Source organism: Canis aureus, chromosome 22 (assembly GCF_053574225.1).
Source record: "Canis aureus isolate CA01 chromosome 22, VMU_Caureus_v.1.0, whole genome shotgun sequence".
NCBI classification, from domain to species: Eukaryota; Metazoa; Chordata; class Mammalia; order Carnivora; family Canidae; genus Canis; species Canis aureus.
Window position 1 is genome coordinate 12,819,984 of NC_135632.1, and position 21,866 is coordinate 12,841,849.

The 21,866-nt window shown below is 37.8% G+C and overlaps 1 long non-coding RNA gene across 12 annotated transcripts in view; it reads right to left on the reverse strand.

Annotated features, from left to right (window-relative positions):
• The window catches only part of LOC144293764 (uncharacterized), a 147,985-nt gene that overhangs the window by 76,801 nt on the left and 49,318 nt on the right, over nucleotides 1-21,866 (reverse strand). For all 12 annotated transcript variants that reach the window (XR_013361032.1, XR_013361030.1, XR_013361033.1 and 9 more), the window contains one exon: nucleotides 1,610-1,705. This is a non-coding gene — a long non-coding RNA (uncharacterized LOC144293764). The remainder of the gene's footprint in view (nucleotides 1-1,609; nucleotides 1,706-21,866) is intronic.

Consider the following 21,866-nt stretch of genomic DNA (forward strand, 5'->3'; position numbering starts at 1 on the left):
AAAGCTGTACATCAGGAAAAAAAGCAAAAACTTCTTATAACACATACATAGCACAATTATAAAATTATGTTAATCCTATACAGTAATTTCACACGTGCATATAAAATTATGTGCATATACACTACATATAAACTCCCCATTCTATTCCTGCCTGTGTCCATTTCTCCTAGGTGTGAACCAAGAGTCAGATGTTGAATCAAATACATGTTGATATAATGAATCGCTGGCTGCCACCCATATGTTTCATGGTACAGAATATAGTATACCACAGAGTGATCCACTATTTCAAAAACGTTTTCTATTCAGACATGATACAAACACCTCCTCTTGTTCACAGGATCTACAATCTGATTATGAGTTATAAACTTGGAACATTTAATGTCTAAGCTGCCTGCATTTAAATATAAAGCACAATCTGAATAACTAAGTGCGTCAACCATATTAATTTGCAGTCCTGGTAGGAACTATAAATTCAGAGGAAAGTAATCAATTCACCAAGGAAATAATGTTGATCTCTTAGCCTTATATCATATTCAGCCTGGAATTATCCCACTGCCATTTATTAGAAAGAGAAATATAGCATATGAGGCAGCAGAAACCATCAACCATTCCTAAATAGAAGCAATCTCTACATATGGTTTTCTAGAAATAATGTAGTGAACAGGTTGTAAACAGCAAGAAAACACTGAGTCATTATACTTTGTAATTCTCAGTTCAGGGAATGAGATGAAAGCTTTTTCTCGGTATTCACCCCCCCCCCCCAATTTGTGACAAGAAAAAAAAGAAAGATGAGTGGGATACCCTGTAAGGGTCTAAAAGATCATTTCCTTTGTTCATGAAATGGTATCAGGAACTTATCTAGTGGCCACATCACCGTCTCCTCTATTACTAAGACCGTCAGTCACTTGCGGCACTAGTGTCATCATTTTCTAATGTAGATACTGTACTTAGCACATTGGGGGTAGGTGTGTTGCCAGAGGAAGTCATGAGCATTGAGAAATGACAGAACCCACCATAAAGACGCATCACAAAGGTTTCCACAGCCTTACCATGATAAGTAGGAGAGCAAACAACCTTGTCCACCCCCTCTTTAAGAACCTGCCTTGTGAGGATTTCCCTGAATGACAGCTTTCAAGGTGTCCTTCTGCATTTTTTTTTTTTTTGCACTGCTTTTAACATGCATCATGTTTAGCAGAAATCTGGAAATGTTATTCCTCAGAAAGTACTTGTAGACTCCGAAAGAGTTGGGTTGTTCTTCAGGAAAACCAAGAAAATATTCAAAAACAAATTGAACAGTCAGTAAATAGGCCTTGTAGCAAAGTCTAAGATATAGACCACTGATTGTAAAGGAGAAAAGATGAAAAAGTGATGAAGGCACACTTCTGAATGCCTGACTTATTTTAAGATGAAAGTGGAAACCAGATAACTTGATATTTATACTTAGCTATGTTGTAAAAAAGACATAAAAGCTGTTGAATATTTCTGTAGCTGGCACAAAATTATAGTCACTTTACCTGGAATTCATCAGGCATAGGCCAAATAACCTCATATAATGAAGACTTAGAATAAAATAAAAATGCACTTGATTGGATTTTTATTAACTACTCACCTGTTTTCAATCTTCCCAATTCAGTTCATGTGAGAGTAGACAGAGAATCTTGACATAGCATGAGTTTTTCCCATTCAATGCTCAGCAAACTAGAAACTGGAAAGATGTGCTCATTTTAAACTTATGGTTTATGAAAGATTGGGGAAGCCTGGACCCCACAAAACTCATGGCAACCTAAAGAAATTTCATTCTTCAGTATGTATCTGAGAGAGAGAAAGAGAAAGAGAGAGAGAGAGAGAGAGAGAGACACCAGAGAGGAATTTCCTTAACCATAACCACCATAATTAACCAATCCATTAATGAGAGGGCTGCCCAGAAGCAATTAGGGAATGAAATCAATCTTCTTTGGCTTAAGATTCAGGCTCTCTCTCCTTTCTATTGTGCCAGTTGCTTCCTGTCATCATTTACTCATAAAATTGGCACACGGATTAGATTAGAGTTGAGGCTAGTGTGTTTAGTGTTTAGTGTTTCAGTTCAGGTTCAAGCTAGCTATAAGGAACTTCTCTTAAACCATAGTGATCCCAGTACCTACAAGTGCCAGCAGGACATTAACTAGTGGGTGTCCCTCCACTAGTTCAGCATTATCAAAACCTAATTCACAATCTTCCTAAAACACAGACTTTCTTCCCAATTTATCAGGAGAGTGTCATATTATGCTGTCTTCCAAAGCAGACACACTGGAGTTTGCCTGTCTTCCTCCAAAATTTGTGTATCATTAAGTCCTATTTTATAATTGCCTAAAATGCTTCTTAGTTATATCCCCACTGCCAGTCTTCCTTACCTCATTCCCAGAATGACCGACTATAGACTCTCACATTATGTGCTGCATCAAAAACTGCTAAATAAGTTTTCCCTTTCCATCCAATTTATTCCACACACAACCAATGGATAAAAGGCATATATATCACTGTTTTACTCTTGAATGTGTATTACGTCCTTGCTGTCTTTGAATCAAAGTTAAATCTCACCTGGTTCTGAAAGCTCTTTAGAATGTGCATCCTTCCTGCCAAAGAGCCAAGTGCTCTCTCATGTCCTTATGCTCTAAACCCAACCTTGGCTCAAGGACAGCAAGCTCATCATGGCACAATCACATACATGTTGACATGTGTGTCCCACTCTTACCACGCCCCACCCTGGAAGGCTGAATCTTCTCCACTCTGCCTACCTTCATCCAATTCATCTTTGTAGCCTCAACTGAAGTCACCTTGTATCCTTCATATCTTCTTACACTATCTGAATTTCTAAGAGTCTTTTTACTAGGATCTTCCTGCAATTTACAATCTATATCTCCCCACTTAACACTTTCTAAGCTGTGTCCTTACACTCCTTGCTGCCTGCATCTTGGTTTCTGCACGGCAGCTAATTCAATATGCAAAATCTATTCTCTACATGCTTAAATCATTAATCTATTAATACCAAAAGTGCTCTATGACACACGAATACAAAAGCATAAAGTACAGATAGAAATGGAGATTGAGGGTTTACAACAATGAAGTTATTTGGGGACAACAAAGAACATTGTCATTTTTCCAATTATACTTTGAGTACCTAGCATATGCAGGAAAAACACTGTGCAAAAGTTCTTCTCCAAATAGTGTATCTTATTTAAACCTAACAACAACCTTGATAGTTGGACAGTTTACTGCATTCATTTAATAGCAAAGAAATTGATTTTAGGAAAGGCTATCTGACTAGCCCAAGACGGTCCATCTGGTAAAACCAAGATGCATCTCCAGGTTTGCCTGACCCTAAATCTAGTGCTATTTTCTCTGGCCCATAAAATAGAGTTTAAAGACATAAAAACAGAGCAGACTTTTAAAATAGAGAATATATATATAAATTACAGCATGAAATACTAGCCTCTGTTATCCTTTCTGTGCGTGAAAGGACACTAGCCATGATCTTTCCCAGGCACAGACTTTGCCCTGTCACCTCCCACGCCGTGATTTATGCCTAGACAAAAGAAAGTGTGGTTCTCTAGCTGCCAGCTGATGAATACCCCTCTGGGAGATCAGCAGCAGCTGCTTGGAGAAGTATCTATATATTAAAACGGTATCTTTGGTATTTCTAAATCAGTGCCCCTTCCACAGATGCATACAGGCAAGACAGTTTTCTCTTTGAGGATTCCTTATAATTTTTAATAGAGGAATTGCATGTATGAATTAAGAGTACTCCATTTCTAATATTCTACGCCATCTACCCTGTACTCACAGTGATTACGGGGACAGGGAAGGGAATGCTACAGAAATGCTAGAGGGGTAGGTAAATGGAAGCCCGGAAGAAACAGGACAGGAGAGAATGTGGCCCTTTGAGCCCAGGCTGAGGAGTCTGGAATTTGATTGGCAATCAGGAGGTGCTGAATCCATTATGCAGGAGAGTGAAATTATCCTAAGGGGATGGACAAAACCTTCCCAGTAGCCATAAATAAAAATAAGTAATCTATCCTTGTTGCAAACTCCTATTACAGTTGAACAGCAAATTGGATCAAAATGTTTAATTTAAAAAGCATCAGATTTAATACTATCTATTTGATCTTAGGCAAGACACTTAAGATGCTGGCGTTCTAGTTTCTTCATCTGAAGCACACACAAGAAATGCTAAAGCCAGTCTCCCATTCTCAAGGGGTATTGTGGAAAAAGTAAAATAAGGTATGTGAAATTAAAAGTAAAAACAAATTTGTAAACAGTGAGGCTCTACACTGAGGCAAGTAGTGTGTGCTACATTTTTATAATGAGTAAAATGGAAAAGTAAAGAATGGAACCAGTAAAATAAAATCCCAAATGTTTAGAAGGGTTGAAATTCACTCTCTTTATATTCATGGATATTCAGAGGTTTATTACTGCTCACGACTAGAAGGATCCTCTTTATGTCTCGATTCCTTAATTCTAAAGTTTTTATCCACCTTCTGACGTGTTCTCTTGTCAAGTTGCAAAGGCTTAGCATCCTCTAGATAATAAGCTCTCACATTCTTGAATAATTTTTAATGGCCCTGTGCTTTGAAAAGCAAATTAGTTAAGATTTATTTATTTATTTATTTATTTATTTATTTATGATGGGAGACACAGGAGGAGGGAGAAGCAGGCTCCATGCCGGGAGCTCGATGTGGGACTCGATCCCGGGACTCCAGGATCACGCCCTGGGCCAAAGGCAGGCGCTAAACCGCTGAGCCACCCAGGGATCCCTGACGCTGTGTTTTGTAGTCTAATTTATTCTAGTTTATTTAGCCTTTTCTCCTAACACATATTCTACCTCCCCCAAATTTGCCTAATCCAGAATTAGGAAAGGAAAATTTCTGGTTCCCTGACCTTCATTAAAATTTGGTGAGCTCTCTGAAGCATGTGCACTTTGATGAAATGAGGATGAATCAGATGTCGTTTATTCAGATTAATAATAATGAAGAGGATCGATATATTCCCAAGAGTTTAGATAACCACCAAACGTTTTAATAATCCGCATAGCCTCTTTAAGGACTCCAGTGATGAGAGGAGGCCGGCACTGACAGGACTAGGGGCACCAGTGGGAGGCAGGAGGCAGCGGTACTTTCTGCTCAAGTTGCATGCACTGTCAGAGCAACATCCTCCGTCACAGGATGCAGTGCAGCATCTGTAACAAGTTTCATCCACTTTTCAACTGAATTTTTAATTTGCTTGTGCCTGAGGGATAACGTGTCTGATTCTCTTTTAGGTTTTGCTCCGTGTTATTCTGCTCTTCTGCCTCTGAATTCTGCCTTTGGCTTTAAAATTTAAATTATTTTCCTACAAATGTGTCCACGATTTTGCCCTAAATTTCTGTCTTCTGTGTGCTGCACACTGCTCTATTTTTAATATCAGGAACCGCTTTGAAATTTAAAATAGGAGGGTCATTAATCCCTGTCCAGAGTTGAGAAGTCTGAGCTCCATCAATTGATCTCTCCCCATGTACGGGGTGGAAGGATGCCCCATTACCATTCCCTATTAGAAGCCAGGATGCTACTTTGTCTTATTAGATTTATTGGTGCCCTGGAATCTGTTGAATGACAACCGAGAAGAACTTGGCCTAGTCTTTTTTTTTTTTTTTTTTTTGGCCTAGTCTTAACACACATGCGGTGGTGTTTATGAAAGTAGCCCAGGTTCTTCCCCTGCCCCTTGCTCTTGATCTTGCAGCTCTTCCCACCAGGTGGCATCTATTTCCCCACCCACTGAATCCAAGGTGGCCTTCTGGATTACTTTGGACAAAACAGAATGTGGCAGAACTGACAATGTGGCAAAGAGGAACTGGGGCCTCAAGAGGCCTTGTGCACTTCCACTCTCTTTGATACCTTCCACCACCACGACAACAAGCATGGGCTACCCTGCTGGAAGATAAGAAACCATAAAGGATAGCCTCATCCCAGTTGAGGCCATTCTAGACCAGCCATCCTTCAGCTTGACCTAGTGGCCCACTGCCACTTCCCTATGAGGGAACCCAGGAGAGTATCCAGACCCAGCCAACCCATTGACTCATGAGAAATAGCAAATGGCAATTGTTTTAAATCACAAAGTTTTGGAGTGGTTTCTTACATAGTATTATTGCAGCAGGCTAGCTCTGCTAAGAAGTAAGCAAGTGAAGTGCTGGTGATGACAAAGTATTAGTCCTTAGTGAACAAAGACAGGGAGAAAATTGGCATAGCTTTGGAGCTTAGACTGTGGAAGGTGTTTGTTCGTGAGGGCTAGGAAATCCAAGGGTTTTGTCTCAGTCCCACTAAGCTACAGGGAACTTGAACAACGCTGCTCAGGATCTTACTTCCTACAGCCCATCCAAACATTTTGGGGGCCCCTATCATATCTTAGAACCTCTCTCAAAAACAGCTCCCAGGATCCCAAAGCTACTCTTGTAGCTAATCCCTCCTTCCCATGAGCTCTCTTTAGAAAATTCTCTTTCTTTCCTAAGAAAGTAGTTCTTTCTTTTACTTCTAAGGTCTATTCTTTTCTCAGTCTTTCCAAGTAGGAATCAAGGGCCCAATTATCCTAGATCCCAAACCACTGAGAACTCAAACGGGCAGGAAGGTTTAATCTTCAGATATTGAGGCTCTATTTAGTGCAGCAAAGAAGGACAAGAAAAAGAAAAAAGATTTTATGTTAAAGATTTAATGTTTATATCCTGCCATTTGGTATCAAAAGTTGTCTCCCAAGAATATATCAGATAACTGTAAGATAATGTCACCAAAGCCAGCTTTCCTAATTTTGTTTGGTGTACACATGCCTTTAATTATGGTTTATCATATTCCTTCCAGGTGAAGCTAAACCACACAAAAAATGAATTTTCACTGTGATTCTATGATCCTTGGATTATACTTCTATTGTATTCTTACCTTCCTATATCACAATTATAAACTTCAGTTTGTTTATTCAAGTCTGTAAACAGACCATTTTTGATCCATTTGAACATCCTTGATGTTCACCATAGTCCCTAGAATACATAAGTGTATTTTATGTTTTCTGATTGTCCTCTTCCATCCTTGCCTTGCATGATACTGTGCCTCATTTTCTTCATAACCTCTCATTACTTGATCTCCACACTTTTCCTAAGAACTTTCTTTTTTTTTTTTTTTTTTAAGATTTTATTTATTTATTCATGAGAGACACACAGAGAGAGGCAGAGACATAAGCAGAGAGAGAAGCAGGCTCCATGCAGGAAGCCCGATGTGGGACTCAATCCTGGGACTCCAGGATCACACCCTGGGCCAAAGGTAGGTGCTCAACCTCTGAGCCACCCAGGTGTCCCTCCTAAGAATTTCAATTAGATTTAACTTCTCTATTTGATCGTCCCTGCTTGCTTATGAACAGAGACTGAAAGTACTTTTTATAGCCCCTTATATACCTACTGGGTCCAATAAATACCAATTTGGAGCTATACTAATACTGCTTTTTACAAACACTGATCAAATGGCTTTATCATAAGACTTTGCTGATCCTTTAGGTAGAACCACTCTGTGAACCAATTTTTCAAATGTATTAAGAGAATTTGTTACACAATATCTCATAAAACTTTTCTTCAGAATGCATTCTGAGTTGCACTTCTCTGGACTATTTATCAGTTGTCCTAAAGTTAGATTCAGGACTCAGACAACAATGACCTCTTTTCCACAAATGCATGCCCAGTATATTCTTTGCACCTCTGCTATCTCCTTATAAATAACAATAGAGTCTCCAGTTTCAGACATTAGGGAATGGGTACAACTAGAAAAGATAGCCCAGATAGTTAAAAAAAAATAAATAAATAAATAAAAAAAATTTTTAAGCAAATTTTTTCTTATTAAAGGCTTTTTATTCTCTTTAACATTTCATTTCAAAAAGTCAGTGACTATAGGGGGGTTCCTGGATGGCTCAGTCAGTTGAACGTCCAACTCCTGATTTTGGCTCAGATTATGATCTTAGAGTCCTGAGATCAAGCCCTGCACTTGGCTCTGCGCTCAACACAGAGTGTGCGCTTATCCCTCTTCCTTTGCTTCTGCTCCCACTCACACACTGTCTCTCTCAAATAAACAAAATCGTTTTAGAAAGTCAGTGACTATATAAGAAGGTTGATCATTAAACTACTAGAAAACTTTCAAAACCTTCTGCAGAAATGGAGGTACTCTGCACACTTTCTTCCATAGTTCATAATGACTAGTTCTTGGTATTCTTTCTCTTTTTATCCTTCCTTGAATAACGTGGGGTTTTGTGTCTTTTTTTGTTTGTTTTTTGAATGAATGAATTCATGAATGGCAGTAATTTTATACTAACATCACAAAGCAGAGACCTATACTCACCTATACTAGCTGACACAGCTATATAAATATGAAAACTTAGTCTCCGAGATATTTCATATCTGTGGTATCAAGTGTTATGGGCTGACCTGCATCCCCCAAAATTCATATGCTGAAGCCCTAATGCCCGGCACACCCAATGTGACTTGAAGATAAGATCTTTATAGAGATAATTAAGGTTAAATGATGTCATAAGTTGGGTCCTAATCAAATATAACTGGTGACTCTATAAGAAAAAGAAGAGGACCAGAAGGGGCCATGCACAAAGACCAAGTGAGGACACAGTGAGAAAGTGGCCAACTACAGCACTGAAAGAAGCATCTCAGAAGAAACCAGCTGCCGACACCTTGATTTTGGGCATGCTAGCCTCCAGGACTATGGGAACATAAATGGCTGCTGTTTAAGTCACCCAGTCTGTGGTACTTTGCTATAGCAGCCCTAGCTAGCAGGATGTAACCAACCAATTGCCCAAACATCCAAGAAATATAATTGCTTGGACTTTTGCCTTTTACTTAGACACTGATGAAAATTTAGAACCTAGAATGAGACTGTAGGTTTTAAGACTAAACTCCCCATTACTAACTGTACAATGCTGAGTAAGCTATTTAGAATCTTGCACTAGGTGTTATACCATATGTTGGCAAATTGAACTTCAATAAAAAAAAAAAATACAAAAAAAAAAAAAGAATTTCCAAATCTCATCAGTAAGAGGGAATTGTTAAGAACGCTATTGTGTTGTTATAAAGATTGAATGAGATAATAAATGCTTAAAGTGTTTATTAAGCACAGTTCCCAGAAGCATATTATAAGACTCAATACTTACATATTACAAGACTCAATACATCATCATCATTAGTTACTATATTAGCATGACTTACTAAAACCAGAAAATTCAATTCCCCTATACAGATTCCTATCTTTGTTTGACTTTCAAAATACAAAGGGGCAGAAAGTCCCAGCCTTAGACTGTTCCTTCTATTATGAAACTAGAAATACATTTATTAGAATAAATTTATAGAAGTTTGGAACTCTTCTGAGCAGTGGTGGGCAATGAGGGGCTAGTAACATTTCCCAAGCCTTTGATTAAATTTAATCTATAATATTTGCAGTGATACACCAATAGAGTCAACAATTATTTGTAAGCTTCTATAATCAAAGAGCCTGGTATCTTCTTAAAATAGGCTCAGAGTGTTCTAAAAATCTGTGACCCCTTCAGAAGAGAGTTTTGCAATAGCTCAACTACACATTTCCTGGTTTGTCACCTACTTGTCACTCTCACAATGAAAGCAGAAGGGTCAATATCTAAACAATGGTTGGAACCTAAAATTTTACAATTCTGGGAGCAAATATGAGGCCACAGGAATACAAAATGAGAAAGAGAAATAATCTACTCAACAAAAGCTTTTCCCAGGCATCCTAGAATTCAGAGCAGATCTGTTTAGTGCTAGGTGAACTGGGTTTCAAATCAATGCCCTAATTTACATAAAATAAGTAAAGCAGAAAGACAAGAGCACATAAATATGAAGGTAAAACTGCAGAGCATCTTATGTATTTAAAATAAGAGCACTTACTGGGCTTATTTTGGAGACAATGATTAGTTCAGTTTTCATCAATAGCATAAGAATCTGTCTGTGACCATATTTTCCACCATCCTTGCCCTGTCTCTACTATACTGTGAATCCCTAATTTGAGAACCTGGGATCTGGATTCAGTCTGAGTTAAAATAACTAACCTGTGTGGCATTGCACAAGGCTTTTAATCTTGTATCACTTGATGTATTTACCTGTGAAATGGGCATACATATCATAATGTTACAGGAATAGTAATCTAATATTGCCTCATTTATGTATTGAGCATGTTGACTAAATGAAAAGGGCTTAATAAGCATTAGGGATTATTATTGTCAAGATATGTTCATACCCAAATCCCTATCTTTGATCCTATAAACTCACTTGCATACATCTTATATGCACAGAATCCTTTTCCTGAACATGTCTGATTCTACCTCCTAGATTTCAATATATGGTCTGATATTAGGAAGAAAATTCATATGATATGTGGCCAGTGTGATTTTTACCACTAATTATCTTAAGTGTTTAAAGAATAAAGTATTTATTAATTATTTAGTAGGCTTAGAGGAAATACATCTACTACCTACATATGAAAGATTAGAATTTAGTAAAACAAAACAAAAAAAAAAACAATAAAACCACTAATTTCTGAATCCTGATTTGAGGATATAGAAGATACTTCAGTATTTTAAAGTAATTGAGACAGTAAAACAGAAAAAAAAAATCACTGAGTAATGTGAAAATGTAAAGGAGCTTTCTGAAATTCAAGATTACTTGCAACTAAGGTCATTTGGAATTTTAAATATAGAAGTAAAATATCTGCCATCAGCTTTTTCGTCCTGCTGACATATTTTCTAATTCTCCTACTAATGAATGTAGTGTGGGCACAATCTCTGTTGTCAGAATCTACAGGGACGGACAGCAGCTATTTCTGATGACTATCATTAATTTTCAAGAAAACTCATGACAAATATGTAGAAAGAATGGCATTTTGCAAATAATGTATTGTTCTCCTTGATATAGACATGACCTCTATATGCCCAAAGGTCCCAGGTCTTCAAATAGGCTTTACTCTGTTTTTGAGAGCTGAGCATTTCATTAAATTAATCAAGAAATCGATCTAATCTATCTTTGAAACGACCCCCAATTTTTTAACAGCCAGCTTTTTATTTTTAAATATCTGGATGATAATTTGTATTCCCTATTTCCTTAAAAAAAAAAAAAAAGGATTGATACTTCACAGTTGCTGTGAATTTGCAAGGAATTGCTTTTACATGTATTTCTAAACACTACGTAAAAAGATTCACTATAGCCTAATACTTTAAAAAGTCATAATTGGCTATTTTAAATTGTAAAATTTCATAATATGCTAAATTTTTCAAATAGCTTGGATGCTGCTATTAGGTTCAGCATATTAAACCTTTCATACAATTAAAATGGATTCTGGTATTATTGTGCTGGCTTCAGTACCTGCCATTAACTGTCTGAATTTTTGCTTTATCCTAATACTGCATGCACTCCTTTACAAAGACTTAAGAGACTTCGGTAATTTTTGAATCCTAACTTCATTTTGGTTTTATTACACACAAATATTTCCCTCTGGCTATCTTTTTTTCTTAAGTCATGTTTTTGTGAATATTCTAATCAACCTTAAAATTCTTAGAAGTTAGTGCCTTTGGTTAATAGCTTTAGAGGCAAGTGCACTTCACCAAGCCATTAAAGTGTAAAGTAGCCAGTAACAGCATTTAACAAAAGAACAAAAGGAGCAACCTCACAGACCCGTGGGAAGCCAGGAGATGACCATCAGTGATATTTATACAAGTCATCACTTTGGCTCCCACAGAGGTGAGTAGAAGTTCTACCAAGACCTGGAGAGAATACTCCAACACCCAGTCTAATGCCCCTGAAAAGTCTCTTTCAGATGCTTCAAACCATTGAAACCTTGTGGTCAAAACTTAATAAAGGAAAAACTTCATCAATCCAGCGAAGTCTCTACACCAATAAGACGAGTCACTCTGAACTGCAGGAAAGTAAGACAGGCTTGTTGGTATGTCAGTAACAGAAATAAAAGCATTTTTCCTTTGTGGGGGGTGGGGAGGGTTCCCCTTGAGACAAGGAAACTACTTTCATCGGGAAAGCTGAGGCACTGAAAATATTCTGGGGGAAAAAAAAAAGTCAACAAGAAAGACATACTGATTTAAAATCTGAGGCTGTCGTTTTGTGACAGTTTGTGCTGTATGGGGGAGGGGAGTAGTGGCAAGGAGAGGTTGCCTAGGATACAGAATATACAATGCAAAGGAAAGTAAGGCTGCGTTCTGTAAAGCAATTGAGAAAGAAAAAAGCGACTCAATATTTTAGCATAACAACCCTTACAATGCTAAGCAAAGTTGGCAATAAAACTGGCAGTAAACCTGCAAGACTGTCTTGGAGACCTCGGACTTTGAGGTTGTACTCCTGGGAGGAGTTTGTCTCAAACTACCTTCTCCAAATACTAACATCAGGAGCACTCTCTAGAATGAAGGGGCAGGTGAGGGTCACAAGACAGCACAGAATTAATGCTAGAGGAGGAAAGGTTAATGCTAGAGGAGGAAAGGAGACAAGATCAGTGCTCTGAGAAGCCAAGACAGCAATATGAATAGCGTGAAGACCTGACCCCTAATCCATCCCTGGTGTACTTTGGATGCATAAAAATTACTGAGATTAAGAAGAGCCACTCCACACACCTTTCTGGCTTCCTGGTGCATATACTGATTGGCTAAAAGTAATACAGCCTTTTTTAGATTATAAACTAGCCTTTCTCTCTTTTGAGTCCCGAGGGCATGGTAAGGACAGTACTTAGAGAATCATGGTAAAATGCCCCCCCTCACCCCAATTCAACATGAGAAACTGAAGAATTTAGAGTTTAGAATGTTAAACTTCCCTTGCACTTTCCCTGGTACCATTTCCTTGATCCCCCAGATCTCATTTCAATGATCTGACCTATTCCTAATCTTCCTCTTATACAGAATCACTAATACTAGTTACATATTCCTATACGTGCATGTTGACTAGGTGTGTTTTGTGCTTCACATGATATAGGTTGGGATACTAAGATGGCTGAGAAGCAGGACATAAGGTTCTTGTCCCATGGAGTCAAAGAATGAATCCTGTGGACAAGGAAAGTGAGCAAAGCAATAAAATTTTATTAAGGATAGAGAAGAAGCTCTCAGAAGTGAGAGGGGTCCAGACCAGTTTGCCAACATGGGCATTCTTTTGTACAGAACTGACCAGGGAGCCTGTGGCCTTATCATTCTTATGATGTCTTAATTTGGGTAAGGACTGGTGGTAACATCTTTAATGGCTTACTTTTTCTTTGGGGCGTGGTAATTCTTTGTTGGTCACAATGTGATTGCCATAAAAAGACCCCCACCTCTGACACCCAGGGCAGGCTGGTCTGATTTGTTCCCTTATCTCTGATTTCATTACCCTTCAGCATTTCTGGGATTTCTGTGAGCCTGATCAACCAACCAGCCCCCTACCTATCATTCTCTACATAGCCCCACCTGTCCCTTACTCATTGAGACCCTTCAGATGTATATCGGTAGGTCATATATTTGGGGATGATTGCCAACATGTATCTTGGAGGGGAGGTGGGGTAGTGATGAAGTTTCCAAAGGAATTTTTATGTTAAAGTAGACTTACAGGATCCTGGGGGTCGGGCTAAGATTGCCTTTTGCCCTTAGCAAAGTGTCAATATCCAGGCAGTTGAGTCCCTAGAGGAATGTCTCTCTGCCCACTTCAAGGACTTGTCAATAGGCTGCAAGTAGTAAGACAATTTGATAATTTTTCTTCTGACCTTGTTTCCCACATCAGGTATGAGGTCCAAAAGGCCTGCTTCATACAGCAGGAAATTCACACAGTTCCATTTGGGAGCTCAGTTGGAGCTAAAAGGCAGAGGCCCTGGTTCTCCTCCATGTGGACCTATCTATATGGCTACTGGACCTCCTCAAAGAATGACCGCTGAGTTCTAAACAGAAGAAATAGGAAACCCCTAGTGCGTGTAAGGCCTGGACCCAGAAGACCTGGAATGCCACTTATGCCACATTCTATTGATTAGAGCACTCAGATGGCCAGCCCAGAATTATGGAGAGAAGAATTACACTCCACTTTTGGATGGAGGAGTGGCATCTATGCACAGAAACAGAAGAAATAGATGCCAGTCATCTCTAGAGACTATCACACAGACTTAATTTCATTCCATTTTTGAACAGGTGAAGCAAGAAAAGCTTTCAGAATCTTTCTACACTATAATAGTTCTGTAAGATCCAAATAAACACAACAAACCTACTCTTAGTGTAATGTTTTTTTAGGTGTGTGTGTTTTTTTACTTAGTCCTTAGAACTAAAAAGCATTGTACATTTTTTTTTTGGCTTAATTGTATTATCTTGAGGCAAACAGAGCATTTAAAACCCTCCAAAGTAAAAAGTTAGCTACTATTCTTTCTCTAGTGTTACTACTATACCCACCAACAATTTGTTGAACAAAAATAATTTTCAAGGATTTATGCTGAAAATAAATGAAACTTTAAAGGCAACAGACATTGTCTGAAAAGCTGACTTTAAAAAAGAAATACATTGTATGATAGCAACCAAATGATTATGAAGAAGAACTACTAAATATTTACCATTTTAGTCACACTTTGAGACTGAAAGACAAAAATCTCTTTGAACTAACATAATGCAGTCTAAAGAGAAAAAAAAAAAAGATGAGAGGGGCACGTGGGAGGCTCAGTGGCTGACTGCAGGAGGGAGCCTGCTTCTCCCTCTTCCTATGTCTCTGCCTCTCTCTGTGTGTCTCTCTCATGAATAATAATAAAAAAAAATAATAAATAAAATAAAATAAAATAAAATAAAATGTAAAAGGCTAGCAGAAAAAAAAGGGGGAGACTAAAATTGGTAAAATTTGGCATTTGGGAGAAAATTTTTGCGTCAAAAAATAATTGAAAAATCTTTACTGGAAGATCACTGGTTTATTTACCCAAAATGAAATATGGCTATAACATATGTCAACTCCAAATCTGTTTAATTAAGTATGCCCAGAAATCTACTTAAGAAACTAAAAAGATTCTGAACTATTTGTCTTATGTATTAGTATTACAGTCTGACACTGCACATCTCCAACTGGAAGAAAACTAAAAACCCACGTACCAAGGTGCCAGACTGAGAAACATATGGCATTTTCTAATAACCAAAGCTTGGCTATTTGTAGGTGGTGAAAATCTATGTGGGGATCTCCTTAGAGCTTGATGAGAAAAAGCATCATATGTTTACTTTTAGGAGTTTCAGTAAGAAGAAATTTTAGATTTATTTATAACATGGAGGGAAAGGTATTACCTATATTCATGAAATGTGGGCATCTTATGGATACTGGAGGGAATTCTTTTAATAGGTTTCTTTAGAAAAGCTTGGCAGCTCAGAAAGAAAACTTTGTAGGGTTTTTAAATATTTAATATCCCATTGCTGCTTTGCAGCCTGAGAAAAACTTGTGGTTCTTTATTGGCAAATATTTCAGAGCTTATCTCAACTTGTATGAAATTAAAAAAAAAAAAGTGTTTAATACTTCTAAACTTTAAAGCTAGATGGAAAAAACAACAGCTTAGGGCAACAAGGTAATTCTTTGCAAAATTAAAAAACTAAATATTAAAATTTCAAAATCATAGCTTTTTCACAGCTAGATAAAAATGTTATTGGGGTTTCAATTCATTATCTTTTCATTAATATTTGTTAGTTGTCTACTGCATATGAATTATTTCAATTAAGGAGTTTAAGTGACTCATATAATTATGAAGCCCCTATTTTTAACAGTGGATAATTTAGTAGATAGACATGGTTATCAGACCAAAGATAGCAACGGGCATTTTAGCCTTGGGGAGTGTCAGTATTTTATGAAGATAGAGACAGAACTAATTAAAATAGGTTGATTACAGAAATATTTTTTAAGAAATGCTGGAAAGTCTCTCTTAATATATTGAATTATTCTAGATCTTGAATATATATTAACTTTATAAAGTTAGGTCACTAATAGAATAATGTGTATTACCTGAAAGACAAAGCATATTATTTATATTTGATCCTTTATATATGTATGTACATATTAAATTATGTAATCTCCATCAACTGTGAAGACAGTGGTGATAAAAGGCACAATATATGGAAATTTCTAAGTCATAATGCATTTTTTTAAAGTTAAATATTCAATTCTATAATTGAATAATGGCAGTGGCTAGTAGTAGGCCAGAATACCTGGGCTTTCATCCTTCTACTGTTTAGCAGCCAGGCCTTTGGAAACTTAATTAAACTTAACATGGTTCAAATTCCTCATCTTTATAGTAGAGATATACCAGACTTTATCGAAGATGTGCTTCATTGCAAGACTACTACAAAAGAAAAACCACCAAAGCAGGAAGTTAAAAAGAAGATCCCATGTAAAGTGGTTATGACCTCAATATGACAAATGAGAAAAAGACCGGACATACAGAGCAGGAGATCAGAAACTTGCATGACTCTACTCTGACAAACTGCAAAGGGAAGAAATATGTTCCCTGGAATATAAATAAGAAGTCAGGGGTGCCTGAGTGGCTCAGTAGGTTAAATTTCTGTCTTGGGCTCAGGTCATGCTCCCAGGGTCCTGGGGAGGAGCCTGCATTGTTGGGCCCCCTACTTAGCTGGGAGCCTGCTTCTCTCTCTCCTCCCCACTCCTGCCCCCTCTCACTAGCTCTGTCTCTCTCGAATAAATGAAATCTTTAAAACACAAAAATTTAAAGAAATAAGAAGTCAGTATCCTTGTAGGCTGAATTCACGCTATCAGTATGGTCTGAAAAACCTCAAAAATGAATTTAATTGAAAGTGGCCTTAGATTGGTCATGCTCCAGGTGACTAGCAGAAGCAAACACAAATTGTCTCTGGAAGAGATGTTATAGTTCAGTGGGGCGGGGGTGGGGGGGTCTGGCAGCTTGATTATACATATGACACCAACTCTTCCCTTCCCTCAATCCACATCTTTTGCAACATGACTTCACAGCTTCTCCTATCAAGAAGTCTATTTCTCCAATACCTGAATCTCTGCTTGCCTTGTGACCAATTTGGGCCAGTATAATATGACAGACATAATAACGTGCCCATTGCAGACTGACACTCAAGAGGTCTTGTGCATTTCCACTTGGCCCTTGAACTCTGCCATCACTAGGAAAATGCACCTCCCCACCCCCCCAATTTGTTAGAAAGCGGAGAGACCACTTGGAACAAAGACAATTCATTCTACCCAAAATTTTACTAGATTACTCCACACCCAGCCTACCACCATTTGACTACAGATGCATGAGTGAGCTTTTGTAAAATTATCTGAGCCTACTCAGATCAGCAAAACCATTCTATAGGTTCCTGAGCAAGATTATTTATTATTTTAGACCACTTCATTTGGGGGAGCTTTGTTATGTAACAGCAGCTAAGTAAACAAGATAGATCTTAAAACTCAATGAAACACAGTACTTGTAGTAACCTTATGGGGCTGTGGTAAGAAATTAAATCATTCATTACTTGTTTAAGACACCCAGAATAAGGCTTCATATGTGGTAAGTCTGAAGAAATACTATCTAAATTATCGAGGTATTAACCACATTCAGAGACTGTTTTGTCTCCAATTTTATCTATATATACAATAGGAATTCTAATTTACAGAATGTGAAGACCAAATAGAAGTACATTTTTAACCATAAGATACTAAATATGATTACAACTATAATCACACATAAACAGCTAAAATACAATGATTTATATGTACAAAGAAACAAACATGTATTAAGTCAATACTAAAAATGCAAATGATGAAATTTGTCTGGGAGACTCAAGGATATAGAAGAGGAGGTATCTGAATTAAACACAGAAGAATACGGAGGATTTGGTTAAGGTAAAGGGTTATTACAAAGCAGAGAAGAGAAGGCATTCTAGGTTAAAGAAGCTTCATGTGCAAAGATCCAAAGACATAAAAGCATCTGTTCCATGGCCGTCTTACCTAACTGACTAGAGGAGTACGTAGTATAATAAGAAAAATGGTCAGGTAATAGGGCTAGGAAAATAGTTTAAAAAGCTAATCATGTGTCTGGTTACACAAAAGTGACTTTCTTCTGTAAACAGAGATGTTACCAATGATTTCTAAGAAGGCCAGAAATGTGCTAAAAATCTTTAGGAATTTTAATTCTGGTAGCAATATCAAGAAAACATTGGAAGGAGGGAAGTAAACACAATCATCTATGTAAAAAATGATCAGGGCAAGACCTAAGGTCTGTTGAAGTTAAAGAACTGGAGCCATATCTGAAGACAAATGAAACCCCTATGAAGCAAAAATAATTTAACTTTAATTAATATACAAGCTTATCATAGGGTTGAGTCTTAAGAATAGATCATGGTCAACTAAGATTTTATTGGGTGAAATTTAAAAAAAGTCACTAGTCAGGTGGGGTGCCATAAAGGGGATTCCTAATAATCCAAAAATTTTATGAGTGGGCTAAGGTCAGAGGAGGGAAAGTTCTGAAAGGAAAATGTTGGTAGTCAATATAAGGTATCTAGATACCAAACTATGGAGTAATTATTGACAAATGCTTCACTCTAAAAAGAGAAAAAGCACATAAACCATCTTCAAAATATGTGAGGAAATGCCACCAATCAATGTGTAGGAGTCACGGTGAGTTGCTGCAGAATTTGGAACCAGGAATAATGGGTGGAAGTGACAGGTGGCATGCTTTTGACTTACTAAAGTTAAGTATTTTCTATCATCTAGAGCTATCCAACTAGGAAATGAACTTATCATGGAGTTCTGATCCCTGACTCCAGAAATATTCAAGTACCGCTCATTTAAAAATATGCATTGAGCAACTAAAATTTGCCAAATTCCATGCTAGGCATTCAGGAACAACTGTGAGCAAAACCATCTATCAGGAGGGACTACAGAAAAGGATTCTGCGTCGTTTTATTTAGCCAACCTTTATGTAATGATTGCTATATTCTAGGTTCTGTTTGAAATTCTTAATATATTAATTCACCTAATTACTCAAAACAACCTTACACATGGGGAAACAGAGGCAAAAAAGACGTAATTTGCCCAAAAGCACACAAGTGTCAGCCCTGGGATTGATTGATTGATTGATTGATTTATTAGATTTTATTTATTTATTTATTCATGATAGTCACACAGAGAGAGACAGAGAGGCAGAGAGGCAGAGACACAGGCAGAGGGAGAAGCAGGCTCCATGCTGGGAGCCCGACGTGGGATTCGATCCCAGGTCTCCAGGATCGCGCCCCTGGCCAAAGGCAGGCGCCAAACCGCTGCGCCACCCAGGGATCCCAAGCCCTGGGATTTAAATTCAGATGGTCTGGCTCCCAGGTCTACACTCTTGGCCACAATGGCTACTGCCTTCAACCTGCCCCCACTGGGCAGAGCTAGGCAGTCAGACCAATAGGGTGCTTCTATCACCCCATTCCCAGAACACTGAGAGCACCTATTTAAACTGGTGGAAGACATGGGAGCCATTTTTTGTGCCATGTTCCCAGGGACTAGACTCGATTAGGTTTTGTTGTTTTCTTCTTTCTTCCAAATATGGGCACTCACATTAACAAAACCCACATACTTAGCACTCACTATTCCAGAATGTGGAATTCTTCTGTTTTACTCACACCTTAGATATAAGGAAATCTGGATGCCTATGGGAGAGAAATTTTGGGAATTGATTTTGTTAGGCAGAATTTTAAAGTGTCTATACAAATTTATGTTTCTTCTGGGGCAGGCCAGGTGGTTCAGCGGTTTAGAGCCACCTTCAGCTCAGGGCGTGATCCTGGAGTCCCGGGACAGAGTCCCATGTAGGGCTCCCCGCATGGAGCCTGCTTCTCCCTCTGCCTATGTCTCTGCCTCTCTCTCTTTGTCTCTCATGAATAAATAAGCAAAATCTTTTAAAAAATATGTTTCTTCTGGATATGAGATGAGCATGAGAGTAGGACTAGAAAGGGGATTTTTACATTTTAAAATTCTATACTATTTATTCTTTCATGAGCATGCTTTATTTTCCTAATTAAAAACTTACAGGAGACTTGTGTGAGTAAAAGTTTATCATAAAATATAAGAACATCTCTCATCTTCTACTCAACTAGAAATGAAAGCCAGAATTTGGAATTATGAACAAAATTCAAAAGACAGCCTCTATTTCACAGAATTAGAGAATGCTGGAGCTAGTAGCATGAAAACCCCGTATCATATCATCTAACCACTTGATGTTACAGGTGAGGAAATCCACGCCAATGAAGTTTATGAAACTTGAATAATGTCAAAAAGTAAACTGATTAAACCAAAATGCACATAAAATCCATTAAGACTAGAAAGCATTATCCGGATAACAGTAGTACCTGTATCATACTGCTGCTCTAAGATTAAGTGAAAAAAAATCATGTAAAGCACAGAGCCTGGAATATAGTTCCAATAAATGTTATCAATATTTATTATTACTATTACCACTATTATTGTTAGTTACCAGATCACTTAGCATGAGCGGCAGCTAGCTTCCCACAGCAAAATTAGTTTTTCCCTCTCAAAGTAATTTGCTTTTTTAAAGTATCCTGCTGACTACACATGATGGCATTGAGAAGATGATGAACTCTGAAATGAGATCTGAGCACAAATACCAGCACTGCCAATTACTGAGGAATTTTGAGCAAACTAGATTTCTAACATTCACTTTCCTCATTGAAGCAGTGATACTTGCATTGTGTTTTGTGAGGTTTGAGAAAGGCATGGAAACATTAGTCTACTCCTGACATTTATTCAAACCTTCTGTAAATTACAACAATTATAATTACTTATCATATCACATGTCATGAAGGCTTTTTGGTACAAGATAACCACGTAGTGTGGAGCAAAAGCCCGAGGTCAGCAAGATTACCGTACCTCGGTAAAAGCTTTGCGTCATTTCCTTTCTCTACCTTTGCTTTTACATTCTATTTGATATACAGCCACCTGTGTTTAAGTACAGATGCAGGAAAAATTTAAAGAGATGCATCAAAAATTCAATACCCCTTCCTTAGGAAAGAAGTAGGTGTAGATCCATCCAGGGATTCAACTCTTTGGTCAATTCTAATCTATGTGCTATAGCTAAGAGGAGGAAATGGGAAGTTGCCACACGTCTTGCATCCATTATTCTGTGTGAGATAAAAGGGTAAAAATATTGGATTCGGATTTTAAGGAGTTTCTGGGTCCACCCAAGATAGTTCTTCTGAAAGGAATCGTCAAGAAGATGAGAGATACAGTAGAAGCCCAACTAAGGGGAATGTGAACGTATGTTGAGGGTTTAGAGAAAGAACTTCTGAAGGGCTAAGGAGACAGTGGCTGAGACTTTGATGTTTTTTTGATATGTATGATCACAGATGCCACTGTCCTATACAGATGCCACTGTCCATTTAGAGATAGGACTGAGTAGATAGAAAAAGAAACTACATGGGATAGAAAAGCAAGGGGTTGAGGCAAAAATTTCAATTCAACACTACATTTGATTTAGAGCAGTGATTATCAAAGTGTGGTCTCCAGACCCACTGTATCACCTTACCTGGGAACTTGACATAAATATAATTTTCAGCCCCATTCCAGGTTATTGGATCAGAAACTCTGGTGGCAAAAGGGCTGGCAATGGTACAACAATTTATATTTGAACAAGCCCTCCTGGTCGTTCTGCTGGATATAGATTTTAGAGGAAAGTTCTCACCATCATTTGTACTTTTATTCTAATTCACAATGTCTTCTTCTAAAATCCCTATCTGAACCAAAAGATAAGGAAAAGGAGAGAGGTATAAAGGTTAGGGGACTGGAACAGGCCTATTTAAATAATTTGCAAATCTGGTATTAA